At 35.7% G+C, this 15230-nt stretch overlaps 1 long non-coding RNA gene across 1 annotated transcript; it reads left to right on the top strand.

The window, feature by feature from the left end:
- Nucleotides 1–9328: 9328 nt before the first annotated feature.
- LOC123310059 lies at nucleotides 9329–12105 on the top strand. Its single transcript, XR_006537321.1, has 3 exons — nucleotides 9329–9497; nucleotides 10160–10270; nucleotides 11670–12105. It is a non-coding gene; the product is annotated as an uncharacterized LOC123310059 (long non-coding RNA).
- The last annotated feature ends 3125 nt before the right edge of the window (nucleotides 12106–15230 follow it).

The raw sequence follows: 15230 nt of genomic DNA, 5'->3' as shown, positions 1-15230 counted from the left end.
CCTTGGGAATTGAAATGATATTTTGTCGAATCGACCACTGAAATCTCAATTCCTATTAGAACTATGTTGAATTTCAGTTCGAAGGTTCTGATAGGAATTGAGATTTCAGTGGTCGATTCGACAAAGTATCATTTCAATTCCTAAGGAACTATTGAATCAATTCGAACCAAATCTTGAAACTGCACATAGTTTTCGAATTGAGATGCACCTGTTGAATTTCAGTTCGATAGTTCAGATAGGAATTGAGATTTCAGCGGTCTATTCGGCAAAGTGTGATATCAATTCCTCAAAAACGGTTGGATCAATTCGAACCAAATCTTGAAACTGCACACAGTTTTCGAATTGAGATGCACATGTTGAATTTCAGTTCGATAGTGTAGAGAGGAATTGAGATTTCAGCGGTCTATTCGGCAAAGTGTGATGTCAATTCCTCAAAAACGGTTGAATCAATTCGAACCAAATCTTGAAACTGCACACAGTTTTCGAATTGAGATGCACATGTTGAATTTCAGTTCGATAGTTTAGATAGGAATTGAGATTTCTGTGGTCAATTCGGCAAAGTGTGATATCAATTCCTCGAATACTGTTTGTTCAATTCGAACCAAATCTTGAAAGAACACATAGTTTTCGAATTGAGATGCACATGTTGAATTTCAGTTCGATAGTTCTGATAGGAATTGAGATTTCAGTGGACGATTCGACATAGTAACATTTGAATTCCTAAGGAACTATTGGATCAATTCTACCCAAATTTCGAAACTGTACACAGTTTTCGAACTGAGATGCACATGTTGAATTTCAGTTCGATCGTTCAGATAGGAGAATTGAGATTTCAGTGGTCAATTCAGCAAAGTGTGATATCAATTCCTCGAAAACTGTTGGATCAATTCGAAACAAAATATTGAAATTTTACACAGTTTTCGAATTGAGATGCACATGTTGAATTTCAGTTCGATAGATCAGATAGGAATTGAGATTTCAGTGGTCAATTCGGCAAAGTGTGATATCAATTCCTCGAAAACTGTTGGATCAATTCAAACCAAATCTTGAAATTTTACACAGTTTTCGATTCGAGACGCACATGTTGAATTTCAGTTCGATAGTTCAGATAGGAATTGAGATTTCAGTGGTCAATTCGGCAAAGTGTGATATCAATTCCTGAAAACTGTTGGATAAATTCGAACCAAATCTTGAAATTTTACACAGCTTTCGAATTGAGATGCACATGTTGAATTTCAGTTCGATAGTTCAGATAGGAATTGAGATTTCAGTGGTCAATTCGGCAAAGTGTGATATCAATTCATCGAAAACTGTTGGATCAATTCGAACCAAATCTTGAAACTGCACATAGTTTTCGGATTGAGATGCACATGTGAATTTCAGTTCGATAGTTCAGATAGGAATTGAGATTTCAGTGGTCAATTCGGCAAAGTGTGATATCAATTCCTCAAAAACTGTTGGATCAATTCGAGCCAAATTTTGAAACTGTACATAGGTTTCGAATTGAGTTGCATATTGAGATGCACATGTTGAATTTCAGTTCGATAGTTCAGATAGGCATTGAGATTTCTGTGGTCAATTTGGCAAAGTGTGATATGAATTTCTCAAAAACCGTTTGATCAATTCGACCCAAATCTTGAAACTTCACATAGTTTTCGAATTGAGATGCACATGTTGAATTTCATATCGATAGTTCTGATAGGAATTGAGATTTCAGTGGTCAATTCGGCAAAGTGTGATATCAATTTTCCATAAACTGTTGGATCAATTCGGGCAAAATCTTGAAACTGTATATGGTTTTCAAATTGAGATGCATATGTTGAATTTCAGTTCGTTGATCTGATAGAACTGAAAATTTCGTAGGTCGTCTCGACAAAGTTCGATTTCAATTCCTAAGGAAAGGTTGGATCAATTCGACCCACTGTCATATCGATAGTTCTGATAGGAATTGAGATTTCAGTGGTCAATTCGGCAAAGTGTGATATCAATTTTCCATAAACTGTTGGATCAATTCGGGCAAAATCTCGAAACTGTACAAAGTTTTCGAATTGAGATACACATGTTGAATTTCAGTTCGATAGTTCAGATAGGAATCGAGATATCAGTGGTCAATTCGGCAAAGTGTGATATCAATTTCTCAAAATCTGTTGAATCAGTTCGACCCAAATCTTGAAACTACACATAGTTTTCGAAGTGAGATGGACATGTTAACTTTCAGTTCGATAGTTCTGATAGGAATTGATATTTCAGTGTTCGATTCGACACAGTATTATTTCAATTCCTAAGGAAATATTGGAATAATTCGACCCAAATCTCGAAAGTGTACACAATTTTCGATTTGAGGTGCACGTGTTGAATTAGAGTTCGATAGTTTAGATAAGAATTGAGATTTCAGTGGTCAATTGGGCAAAGTATGATATGAATATCTCGAAAACTGTTGGATCTATTCGACCCAAATATTATATTAGTTTTCATGATTTTTTTATCGGATAGCTTGAAAGAAATCGTGAATATTCTGCACCTGAAATTATTCGGCAAAATTGCTGACCGTCAAATGATTTTTAGAATTCGGCTCTTATGTGATAGCATTTTCAAAAATATTTACATTTTCCGAAAAAAATTACCTACCGTGTTCGATGAAAACATCTTGTATGACATCGTATCTCTAGCGAGTGAAAATCTATAAAAGTAATATTTAATAGAAAATTCTAGAGGCCCTGAGAAGGACCGGATTCAAATTTTTTTCCTTCCAAAATTATATACGTTTCACTTTTTCTTTTTGGGAGACGTTACTTTCTTCGGAGCCGTTACTGATTTGACCGTTTTTGGTTTCGGTGCTTTGGGCTTCTTCGTCGGCGATTTGTTTGCCTTCTTAGCTATCGAGGGAGATTTCGTTAATTTTGGCTTCTTTTCTGTTGCAATTGCCGCTCTCTTTTCCGACCTACTCACTAGATAGATGTAGACCTGGCAGGTGATGTGTTCTTCTTGTCGGCTGCCATTGTAGGTGATGCATTCTTATTTGCTCCATCGGCCGACTTGACCAATTTTTTCGCAACTTTCTTCGACGCGTTTGTTGTAGAACCGCCAGCGGCCAATTTGAAAGAACCAGACGCTCCTTTTCCTTTGGTCTGAATCAAGGAACCGGACTGTACAGCGGTCTTAAGATATTTTCTTATGAACGGTGCAAGTCTTTCAGAATCGACCTTGTGATTCGAACCGATCTATTTCTTGATAGCTTGCAACGAGTATCCGCTCCTTTCTTTCAATCCTTTGATGGCACTATTAACCATATCGGAAGTTGGGGGATGGCTGGGTTTGACATGTTTTGACCTTGCTGAGGTTTTTTTCTCAGCTTTTTTTAGCGTCTTACCAACAGCAGTGGCGGGCGTAGTTGCCTGTTGCATTTCAGACTCGGATGTTGAAAATGTCATTGTTTAACCTTTACACTTTAGATTTCTTCTGATAGTGGTACCGATATTAGCGAAGTTGACCGAAATTTGACGGGCGATTGGTTGGTAAATTATTGCTAAGGACTTGAAATTGCAAGTTTCCTGCGAAATCTCGAGGAATTTAGAATTTTTTATTTGTACCAATTATTGGGTTCATCATTGCATCGTATTTCGGACGAATGCGATATGGAAAATAGGCCGATATTTCATTTTTGACGGACCGAAACTATTCTTCCCAGACTTGTGGAAGTCGCTCCTGTCAAGGTTCCCGGATATTCTTATCATAAGTTATTATTTCGAAATTTGAGTCTCCTTGATCGAACAATTCATGATGAATAGAACTTTTTCTTTTATTGATTGACCATCAGAATTCGTACACAATTTTTGAACTGAGATATACGTATTCAGTTTCATTCAATTCGATAATTCAAATAGGAATTGAGATTTCAGTGGTCAATTCGGCAAAGTGTGAAATCAATTTCACAAAAATTGTTGGATCAATTGGAGCCAAATCTTGAAACTGTAGATAGTTTTCGAATTGAGATGCATAAGTTGAATTTCAGTTCGTTGCTTCTGACAGAAAGGGAGATCGGAGGTCGATTCGATTGATTTTGATATCAATTCCTAAGAATCTGTTGGATCTATTCGATCCAAATCTCGAAACTTTACTAATTTTTGAATTGAGATATACGTGTTGAGTTTCAGTTCGATAGTTCAGATAGGAATTGAGATTTCTGTGGTCAATTCGTCAAAGTATAATATTGGGGTGTAAGGGGAAAGGATGCGTTTTATAGCCTCTCCTCTCAAATGCCAACCTCACCTACTCGCGGTGCACCCTTTTCTTACGAACGAGGCTCTGGCGACCGAACATGAGCGGTATAACTCTGTTTTCCACAATTACGTAGCCTAAACATTGGCTTGAGCAGGAAATGGCTCTCTGCGTTGCTCAAGTTACGTCTCAGAACTTGTCATCTGGATACCTGTGCCACAGGATAATCTAGTCGTAGCCGCAACCAAAGTTGCACTGACAGCGTTACCAGTGCAGCTTTTGAACACCTCCTAACGCAGCTCCTACAAAAAGATGGATCAGTCGAACAGGACAAAATTCGTATCCGGAGGTAAAATACCCTCCCATTCGGATCTCCGGGGAATTTCGTAGGTCGTCTCGACAAAGTTCGATTTCAATTCCTTAGGAAAGGTTGGATCAATTCGACCCACATCTCGAAACTGTACAAAGTTTTCGAATTGAGATACACATGTTGAATTTCAGTTCGATAGTTCAGATAGGAATCGAGATATCAGTGGTCAATTCGGCAAAGTGTGATATCAATTTCTCAAAATCTGTTGAATCAGTTCGACCCAAATCTTGAAACTACACATAGTTTTCGAAGTGAGATGGACATGTTAACTTTCAGTTCGATAGTTCTGATAGGAATTGAGATTTCAGTGTTCGATTCGACACAGTATTATTTCAATTCCTAAGGAAATATTGGAATAATTCGACCCAAATCTCGAAACTGTACACAGTTTTCGATTTGAGGTGCACGTGTTGAATTAGAGTTCGATAGTTTAGATAAGAATTGAGATTTCAGTGGTCAATTCGGCAAAGTATGATATGAATATCTCGAAAACTGTTGGATCAATTCGACCCAAATATTATATTAGTTTTCATGATTTTTTGATCGGATAGCTTGAAAGAAATCGTGAATATTCTGCACCTGAAATTATTCGGCAAAATTGCTGACCGTCAAATGATTTTTAGAATTCGGCACTTATGTGATAGCATTTTCAAAAATATTCGTCCTTTCCCCTCGGCAGTCCTCCCTGTGGTGGCCTTCATTGCCACACCGCCAGCAACTGTGGGGGCCTAACCCCAGGTAGAACTGAAGTCCACAGGTCCCCACGGTCCTTTCGAACTGAAATTCAACATGTGCATCTCAATTCGAAAAATGTGTACATACACCAGTGGCGGGCGTGGTTGCCTGTCGCACTTGAGACTCGGAGGCTGAAAATGACATTGTTTGACCTTTTTTTTTTTTTTTTTATAGCAGATGAATCTGCGACCGTGAAAACACGGGGCTCTATCTCTCGCCCAGAGGAACCCATTTCTAGGGAACACTGTGGGGTTACTCACTCTCCTGAGTTCGCGACCCACTAAACCTAACCTGCTTTTTGTTGGTTCCGGGCATTTGCCTATAAACCATTTATCCCTTAATCGGTTGATTTCTTCTTGCACATTGTCGTGCTAGGGTTTTCATGTTCGTCCATTTCGGATATCTCTTCTTAGTATAGTTTTAATAAGTTGTCGTACTCATTTTAATCTCTCCTCAATTGATCTCTCGGTCTCCTTTTGTAAATTCTCATTCTTCTTCTGTCTTCCTCCGGATCGTAGTCCACTAGTCTCCTGAGTTCTTCGTTTGGATGTTCCTTCGCTGTTTCGAATAACTTTTCAGCTTTCCTCTTCATAAATTCGGTGATGGTTTCCCACTTCGAATCTCGATATATCTGTTTGTTCTTGACAAACCAAGGCGCATCTATGGCACATCGTAGTAGCTTGTTTTCTGTTGCCTGAATTCTTTGTATATGGCTCTTTGCCGCGAATCCCCAAGCACCTGATCCATAAGTCAGTTGCGGTCTAGCAACGGCTTTGATTATTTTCAATTTTGTCTCATTTGACATGTGGCTCTTTCTACCTATCAGCGGTTAGAGCATATTCATCGCTGCCTTGGTTTTGTCAACGGCTTGTTTGATATGGCTTCTCCTTGTTAGACCTTTGTCTAGGGTGATACCTAAATATTTTGCTTCGTTTTTCCATTCGATTTCTTCTCCATCTACCTCTAGATTTGTTGTAGTTCTTAGTCTCCTCTTCTGCAGTAATATCGCTTGGCTCTTTTGTCCATTGAGTTTTATTTTCCATTTAATACACCAGTCATTTATTTCATCTATAGCTTCTTGTAACATTCCTTCTATAATTTCTGGCTTGCGATGTCGCATTGCGATTCCTGTGTCGTCGGCATATAATGTCAGCATAGTCCTCGGAGATTTTGGTATATCGTGGATATATATGTTATACAGTAATGGCCCAAGTACTGACCCTTGAGGCACCCCTGCTTCCATATATCTGGTTGTGGAGTTTTCTCCTTCCACTTTCACGTAGAATCTTCTATTCCTCAAATAATTCCTAATCAACTTGCACAGTTTCATTGAATATCCAGCATATCTCATTTTGTAAATCAATCCTTCATGCCATACTCTGTCGAATGCTCTGGCGACATCTAGTAGTACAAGACCGGTTGCTTGTTTATTTTGGAATCCTTCTGTTATGTATTCTGTGAGTCTCAGTAATTGCTGTTCAGTTGAGTGGTCTCTTCTGAATCCGAATTGCTCTGCTGGAATGAGATTCAGATTTTCAGTTTCTTCTGTAAGCCTCCTAGCGATTACCCTTTCTACTACTTTTCCTAGGGCGGACAATAAACTTATCGGCCTGTAGTTTTGGGGGAATTTTTTATCTTTGCCTGGTTTGTTGAACACTATGACTTCTGCAGTTTTCCACTTTTCCGGATAGTGTTCAGTCCTCATTATACCGTTTGCAATATTTGTGAGAGCAGCTATACCTTTTCTAGGTAATTTCTTCAACATAGCATTCGTTATTTTATCACTTCCGGGAGCTTTTCCATTTTTCAAGCTTCTGATTATCTCTTTTATTTCAAATGGAGAAGTTGGTTTTTCTATTTTGTCGTCTACTGGTGGTTCGTCCATTTCTTCTTCGTTGTTCTCTACAGGATCTTCCAGCTCGTCATTATCGTCATCAGGTCTGTAATTTATTCTCGATTCTCTTTCTATCGAGTCCGCCAGTGCTTCTGCTTTATCGATATTCGTATATGCCATTCCTCTTTCTCCGTGGAGGGGTGGTATTTTAGTCTTTTCTCTTCTCACACATTTTTGCATTTTCCATGCAGAATGATCGATAGTATTTAGTTCTTGAACTCTTTTGTTCCATCTATTTGTTCTCATGTCCTTCAGGGCATTTTTTAGAACTTGGCTGTGTCGGTTTAGATTTCTCTTATTTATACCCACATAGCATTGAATATTGCAGTGAAAAATTTCAAAATATTCTCGAGAAAGATTTCATTGAAATATTTATGAAAGGTTTCGAGAATATTTACGGCAAGAAAATTTTCGCAAGATTGGCAGAATATTTCCATGATATGTAATAAATGTTTCATGAAATATGACTTCATAAGATTCATCAATATTTCATGAAATATTCTACGAAATTTTTATGACAGATTTTGCAATATTTCAGGAAAATAAATATCCATAGGAATCAGAATATATGTGAGAAATATTTCTTAAATATTTCAAAAAATATTTGCAGGAATACAAACTAAATATTTCTAATTCGTCTACATAATACATTGAAAAAAACCTTAAAGTAATATTTCAGTGGAATATTTTCGATGAAAAGCTGAAAGTGTAAAAATTATATCAATTTTCATTCCCGAAATCTTACTGAATGCTCTTTACCTATAATGCAACAGAACATTTCATTAACGTTTCAAGTAATGCTACAATAAATATTTCAGAAATCGCCCCAGAATATTTCTTTGCAATATTTCTGAAAGATGAAGTGGAAGCCCAAATAAATTGTTAATATTTCAGGAAATATTTTTGAAAGATAATGATATTTTAATTTCACCGAAACGTTTTCATAAAAGAATTCATATATTTAAATAAATATATAAGAAATACTGCAGGAATATTTCAACACATCTCCGGATTTTTGTGCGGAATATTTCGGGTTATATCCGTGAAATATTCTACTGACCTTTTATTTAATGTTTTGTCGTTAGCATCCCTCTTGTCAAAAGTTACTGTCTTTTTAACGTGTGAAGAAAAAATTGTTTATATGCTATTATTCTTTTCGCACTAGGTAGTCATTATAGTACGTCGAAAGAGCTAATAACAACAACAAAATATCTATCTGTATGAATAAATTTGACTGTATAGTCTATACCTTGTTTCTTCAACAATTTATAATTTTGTCTATAGATATTCTATTGAAACTATATTACATAGAGTAGCATTAATTTTTATTTCATTTCATCCCTTGAATTACTTCGGAGATACTCAATTACATTCACCTACTACCCCTTTATGTATATTAAATGCAGCTTTAAATTTTCGTCGTATCCTAGTTAACTTTCAAATAACGCGCTCTTCTCTCGACTAGATTAGTGTGCGTCGACGCGGCATTCCCAGTCCCCCGCGATAAAATCAGCAGCGATGCCAGGTTGGAGAAATTTTCCTAAGATTTATTTTCCGATGTCCAGAAATCTGTTTTATTTCATAAATTACACTATCTTCAATTACTCTAAGCCACGGTTTTATACTTTACAATCGAGTTCGAAGTTGAATCCATTGTAATTTTGTGTCCAAAATTACTGAACTGTTGTTCAGTTCAATTTTGTCATTGTCAGTGGCAGTCAGTTGAATTTTGAATTGGGTTCAACGTTGGATTAAGCTTTTATCCGTAACTGTATAATCGGCATTCAATCATTATAAGTAATAAATAATTTGTGAAGTAGATGAATTATTTTTAATCATATTGTCTTTAGGAACTGACTTTATTTATTTTATTCCTTGGATACAAATGAACTTAACAATTACTACTTTCAGAAGTCGATATTCTCTATCCGTTCTTCTCAAGGCTTGATAAAAATAAAAATCCATCTAATCAATCTAGGTAATTCAACATAGTAAAAATTTACTTTACTCTGGATACCGTATACTGGCAACGCTGATCACTAACCACTCCAGCCAGCTGAGCAGCTGCAGAAACGAGAAACCGGAGAAACGGCAGTACGTAGTACGTGAGATTTGGGTTTCATTCGAAGAAGCGCAAGCCGAACAAGGAAGCATTCGTTGGTGCCATTTTGATTTTGTCGTTTGCGCGTTGTCTCGATCGTTTTGTGTGTTTGTGTGAGACTAACGTGTGTATTGATATGGAACGAAATAAATTCCAGTTTGATTACCACTTGATTCTTGGTAAGTAACTTATTTCCTCTTTAACGTTTTCCATCTACTTACAGGTGCTATTAAATCTATCCATTTGTGCCATAATGTTACCGAAATATTTGTATATGTTCATTTGGTATAAGTTTAGATTAGTGCCCACCTCCGATTATGTCGTCGATTTTTTCTTAGATAAAGCATTGTATAAAAAATCGATTGGTACATGACTCAACTTCAGGAGACTTGTAGTTTGGGAGATATGATTTTTTTGAAGTTCTTATGAAATATGCGAATATTCGGTATAAATTAGTCGAATTGTAACATTTTCCCTGTTTAGCGCTTAAATAACTAAGTGCAATCGTTTATGCGTTTAATTAATATCTTAAAATGGTATTTTCATGTACAAATATGATTTTTCACTGTCCCAACCTAAAATAACCTAACCTAACCACAAAACCATTATTTATATTTTCATCGAAAAATGAAAAATTTCCCACATTTTTCGGAATAAACTAACTGAAAACGTTAAGTCATCGAGTTATCTTAAGGCTAACATTCGAATTTATTGAAATTGATGAAAAAATCCAAGACAAATCCAAGACAAATCCAAGACAAAAATCCAAGGTGGGCGCTAAAGTAAACAGGAGCCCATTTGATTAAAGTTGTATCATACTTCAACTGTGAATGTTTTGCAGTAGCTTTTGGTGAAAGGACAAAATATGAAGAAGCGACAGATGCCGAAATAATACAAAGTGTTACCCATACGGATATGGTTTGATGACTTCAGATGGTGGACGGAATAAAAAGTGAGTTTTATAATTTTTTCATATCCTGAGATTTTTTGCTTTTCTTCAGTTCACCCTCAGAATAGAATGAATTTTGTGCTGTCGAAATAGAATCTGCTCTAAAATTGTTCTCGTGAAGTGAATTTTTTAGGGCTTTTATTGTTCTTTAAATAATGACTTCACTTTATAGAGTGTGAGAATTTAACTTCAAACAAATTCTGTGAAAAGGGCAGTTTTTTTCTAAATATACTAGCACAGGTTGATTAGTATTTTTAAATGGAGCTTTCTTGAGTGAAGGAATATTATACTGTAATTTGATACATTTATCGAAATTTTTTCAATTTTTTCCGAGGGGGTAACCACTTTCGAAATCGATGTACTTTTGAAGATCGAAATCATCTTGATTTCCGAAATCAATGTACATTTTTCACATAGTTGTTATCCTCTCCATTTCTGAATGTTTTATCAAGTTACACTTAAGTATGTACCAAATATTAAAGTCTTATTTCTTGTCGTTGGAAAGATATTCAACAAACATCGACTAATTCGAAAACGAGGGAATCTGATTCAACTAGAAAAAATAACTCGGTTATTTCAAAAATTGAATGACACGAGGTTCTTGATAATCGTTTTCTGTCAAATAAAAAGTTGGGAGTAGCAGCGAAGATTAACGAGGATATTCATTAGTTTGTCGTTCTGTGGGTCACGACGTTTGTTGAAAAATCGAACAAAAGAATATGAAATAAAAACTTTATATTTGTGTGCGTATGTGTAACATAAGAGAAATCATAAAAAAATTAGAATTGTCCTTTGAAAAAATCATCACTGACGTCATGTCTGAAATTAAGGTCACGCTCTACAACATTTTTCTGAATGAAAAATAGCGCAACTTAAACTACCGATCGCTCTGTTCTGGCATATTTACAACAACAAAAACTGCCTTCGATTTACTGAATTTGTTCAAAGTTACACACATGCACTATGAAATCTTCTGTTAACATCTATTTGTTCTAATACCAAAATCACACCGATCAGGAATTTGACAAGTTGAAGAAAACATTTCAGTAATCTTTTCAGTACTATAAATATTCCATACCACCAATGTAGTATCATCTAGTACTGACAGGTTGTTTATAAATAATTTTTACACCAGTTGGCGTCAATTTCAAAATTCTATGATGTTATTCAGTTCAAAACCCTTCAGTAAGGAGCATCATTCGAAGCCAAATGCTATGCAACAATCTTTCATAAAGACCGTATTTACTGCTGCTCAATTAATTTTCTGAAAAGTACATATTAATTACTTTTCCTCCAATTTTGCCATAATTACCCCAATTATTTATAGAACTTTCATGACCCTAAATTCACAAAAAATGGAACTTTCTGTTTCTGAAAAATCATAAAAATATATTTATTCCAGGATTGCCAGTAGCCAACGACAATATCCGTTTCAATTATCTGCAGATCCTGATGACGAAGATAAAGAATTCGTGTATATTGATACATATTTTAATGTAGTTAATGAACAATGAATAAATTTTTTTAACTGATTTTGATCTATTCAATACAAATATAACCTTGTTATACTCTTTCAGGAAAACCTTATACATATAAATATAATGTTCCTCAAAAAATATCTTGCGAGATCTTTGAACAATATTTAGCAAGGGACTTTATGAAATACAAATCCTCAAAAATTTGGTATTACTTTGAAGATATATGTTCAAAGTAATGCTCAATTCTTCAGGAACATGTATTTTATGAAGTTATTCAGCTACCCTGGCGAAATATTGTTCAGAGACTTCGCAAGATATTTTTTTGCATATTGCAGAAATCTTTAAAGTCAGATAACGCTGAATATAATTCAAAACATTTCCTAAATTTTTATGGAAATATTTCCTATTATTGCATATAAAACTTCCAAAAATATTTCTAGAAGGATTCCAGCAACTTTACACAAACATCGCAGAAATATATTTCGTAACATTTCAGACCCCCTCGTTGGAAGATTTCGAAAACCTCTTCTGAGGATTTCAGGAAAAATTTTCTTCAATTAGAAGAAATCTTGCGTAAATATTCCATGTAATATAACTATCATCTTTAGAAGAGATTTCACATGACGTTGTAGAAAATATTTCAAAAATCTATATGAAATATTTCATGAAATATTTCAATGTGAGAAAAAGTCGGACATAACTTTATTTCATGAATATTTCAACGAAAGATTTCTTAAATATTCAAAACCTTGCGTACAAATATTTCATAAATATTTGACAAATATCCCATGCTATGTGGGTATCTGTTTTGTTGAGCCTGTATATTTTTCTTAGTCTCCGATTTTCCCTGATGAGATCTTTGATTTCTCTGGGTGTATCACCGTGTGGATGTATCGGTGCTGGTCTCGTTATTTTCTTTGTGCTCTTTTTGTAGGCATCTATTATATTCTTTTCTAGTTCATCAACTGCTCTTTCTAGGTCTTCCGGTGTGTTGATTGTCGGTATTTCTGTTACCTCCGATTGTATCAGATGGCTATATTTCGTCCAATCGGTGTATTCTCTTGTTTGCATTAGTTCTCTTCTTGGCCCATCTCCTATTGTTAATTCGATGGGGTTGTGGTTAGAGGTTCCGTCCCACAAGGTCTCTATCGAGAATTCTCTAGTGATATTTTTCATAATTGCGATATCAATTATATCTGGTAATCCATTTCCGAATGCTAGGTACGTTGGATCTTCAGGTCCAATAACGATAGCTTCATGTTTTTCAGCGAGATCTTTCAGTTTTCTGCCATTTCTGTTTTCCATCCTGCTGTTCCATTCTGGAGATTTGCAATTAAAGAAAAGACCACCGAAATCTCGATTCCTATCTGAACTATCGAACTAAAATTTAACATGTGCATCTCAATCCGAAAACTATGTGCAGTTTCAAGATTTCTTTCGAATTGATCTAACAGTTTTCGAGGAATTGATATCACACTTTGCCGAATTGACCACTGAAATCTCAATTCTTATCTGAACTATCGAACTGAAACTCAACATGTGCATCTCAATCCGAAAACTATGTGCAGTTTCAAGATTTGGTTCGAATTGAACTAACAGTTTTCGAGGAATTGATATCACACTTTGCCGAATTGACCACTGAAATCTCAATTCCTATCTGAACTATCGAACTGAATTTCAACATGTGCATCTCAATTCGAAAACTGTGTGAAATTTCAAGATTTGGTTCGAATTGAACCAACAGTTTTTGAGGAATTGATTTCACACTTTGCCGAAAAGACCACTGAAATCTCGATTCCTATCTGAACTATCGAACTGAAATTCAACATGTGCATCTCAATTCGAAAACTGTGTACAGTTTCGAGATTTGGGTCGAATTGATCCAACAGTTTTTAGGAATTGATATCACACTTTGCCGAATTGACCACTGAAATCTCAATTCCTATCTGAACTATCGATTTGAAATTCAACATGTGCATCTCAATTCGAAAACTGAGTACAGTTTCGGGATTTGGGTCGAATTGATCCAATAGTTCCTTGGGAATTGAAATGATATTTTGTCGAATCAACCACTGAAATCTCAATTCCTATCAGAACTACCGAACTGAAATTCAACATGTGCATCTCAATTCGAAAACTATGTGCAGTTTCAAGATTTGGTTCGAATTGATCCAATAGTTCCTTAGGAATTGAAATGATACTATGTCGAATCGACCACTGAAATCTCAATTCCTATCAGAACTATCGAACTGAAATTCAACATGTGCATCTCAATTCGAAAACCGAGTACAGTTTCGGGATTTGGGTCGAATTGATCCAATAGTTCCTTGCGAATTGAAATGATATTTTGTCGAATCGACCACTGAAATCTCAATTCCTATCAGAACTATCGAACTGAAATTCAACATGTGCATCTCAATCTCTCAAACCATGTGCTGTTTCGAGATTTGGTTCGAATTGATCCAACAGTTTTTGAGGAATTGATATCACACTTTGCCGAATTGACCACTGAAATCTCAATTCCTATCTGAACTATCGAACTGAATTTCAACATGTGCATCTCAATTCGAAAACTGTGTGAAATTTCAAGATTTGGTTCGAATTGAACCAACAGTTTTCGAGGAATTGATATCACACTTTGCCGAATTGACCACTGAAATCTCAATTCCTATCTGAACTATCGAACTGAATTTCAACATGTGCATCTCAATTCGAAAACTGTGTGAAATTTCAAGATTTGGTTCGAATTGAACCAACAGTTTTCGAGGAATTGATATCACACTTTGCCGAATTGACCACTGAAATCTCAATTCCTATCTGAACTATCGAACTGAAATTCAACATGTGCATCTCAATTCGAAAACTATGTGCTGTTTCAAGATTTGGTTGGAATTGATCCAAAAGTTTTTGAGGAATTCATTTCACACTTTGCCGAAAAGACCACTGAAATCTCGATTCCTATCTGAACTATCGAACTGAAATTCACCATGTGCATCTCAATCCGAAAACTACCTGCAGTTTCAAGATTTGGTTCGAATTGATCCAACAGTTTTCGAGGAATTGATATCACACTTTGCCGAATTGACCACTGAAATCTCAATTCCTCTCTGAACTATCGAACTGAAATTCAACATGTGCATCTCAATTCGAAAACTGAATACAGTTTCGGGATTTGGGTCGAATTGATCCAATGGTTCCTTGCGAATTGAAATGATATTTTGTCGAATCGACCACTGAAATCTCAATTCCTATCAGAACTATCGAACTGAAATTCAACATGTGCATCTCAATCTCTCAAACCATGTGCTGTTTCGAGATTTGGTTCGAATTGATCCAACAGTTTTTGAGGAATTGATATCACACTTTGCCGAAAAGACCACCGAAATCTCGATTCCTATCTGAACTATCGAACTAAAATTCAACATGTGCATCTCAATCCGAAAACTATGTGCAGTTTCAAGATTTGGTTCGAATTGATCTAACAG

This window comes from Coccinella septempunctata, chromosome 3 (genome assembly GCF_907165205.1).
Source record: "Coccinella septempunctata chromosome 3, icCocSept1.1, whole genome shotgun sequence".
Classification (NCBI taxonomy): Eukaryota; Metazoa; Arthropoda; class Insecta; order Coleoptera; family Coccinellidae; genus Coccinella; species Coccinella septempunctata.
The sequence above is the reverse complement of the archived record's forward strand: the minus strand, read 5'-3'. Positions and strand labels throughout refer to the sequence as shown.